Genomic DNA, 1161 nt, shown 5'->3' with positions numbered 1-1161 from the left:
AGATTTAAAGAAGATTGATATCACTCCCATGTGTGTATGGTTAATATGTAGCTGGAATCGGTTAGCTTAGCTTAGCCTAACATGCTTGGCTGACTTTGGTAATGGTGTCTTAGGTTTTTGGCATAATGTGTATGTTGTGTTATTTTTGTGAAACGTGATCTTCTTTTAAAATCATTATTGAACAGCATTTTAATTAAACATAATTAGATATTACCTCTTTTACTCTTCTACTAAACTACTCTTACTGTTACTAATCCTGGCAGTTAGTGAGTGTAAATATTTAGAGGCAGCTTATCTCTACATAAGACCCAGTTTGTGTGGTGTGGATTTTGGATGGAGTCCCAGATGAGAGAGCTTCTAGCTGTATGATTAAAGTTGACACGTGGCTACAGGGGCTCCTCCGTGTCATCTGGATATATCACCTGTGTTATTGTTGTTCTTATGTTTAGATCTCTATATACGTTTTTAAGTGCGTGTGTGTGTGTGTATTTGTCCAGGGCATGCCGGAGCAGTGGGCCCGTCTCCTTCAAACCTCTAACATCAGTAAATCAGAACAGAAACAGAATCCTCAGGCCGTCCTCGACATTCTCAAGTTCTATGACTCCACCAGTGGAAAACAGAAATACCTCAGTTTTTCCGCCTCGGGTCAGTTTTCTTTCACTCAGCAGACAAATAAAAGTCCAGTGTTGTAGCTCTGCAGACTCACTCCTCTGTCCTTACACTTCCTCTTGTATTGTTTTATCTCTTTCAGATAAAGACTCACAGTCGGTGAGTAGTTCCTTTCGTTACTTCCACTCTGATTCATTACATCAAATTGAACACATTCAGTGAATTTCATTCTGTTCTATCTGCATATGTTTGCTGTTGCAGGGTAAGCAGGGTACAGTGACCTCCCCGTCAGGTGGCAAGGATGGTGACGATGATGACGATGACGATACGCCACCTCCAGTTGTGGCCCCACGGCCAGAACACACAAAATCAGTGAGTCATGATGGGAAAGATTGTGATGTTAGAGAACACAGTGTTATTTGTACAATATTTACAAAAGTAGAAAATATAAAACCACCTACTTTAACATTTTATTTTATGCATTTAGCTGAAACTGTTACCCGGAGAAAATTTTCATCTTTATTACAGTGAATTAAACTGAATATCCAATCG

The 1161-nt window shown here is 39.5% G+C and overlaps 1 long non-coding RNA gene across 1 annotated transcript; it reads left to right on the top strand.

The window, feature by feature from the left end:
- The first annotated feature begins 498 nt into the window (after positions 1–498).
- Positions 499–978, top strand: LOC111656980 (uncharacterized). Its single transcript, XR_002760911.2, has 3 exons — positions 499–645; positions 752–768; positions 871–978. It is a non-coding gene; the product is annotated as an uncharacterized LOC111656980 (long non-coding RNA).
- Positions 979–1161: the final 183 nt, after the last annotated feature.

Source organism: Seriola lalandi, unplaced genomic scaffold (genome assembly GCF_002814215.2).
Source record: "Seriola lalandi dorsalis isolate HSWRI2012SDOR001 ecotype SW California unplaced genomic scaffold, Sedor1 jcf7180001977077, whole genome shotgun sequence".
Lineage (NCBI taxonomy): Eukaryota > Metazoa > Chordata > Actinopteri > Carangiformes > Carangidae > Seriola > Seriola lalandi.
Note: the sequence above shows the minus strand (reverse complement) of the source record. Positions and strands in the feature narration are given on the sequence as shown.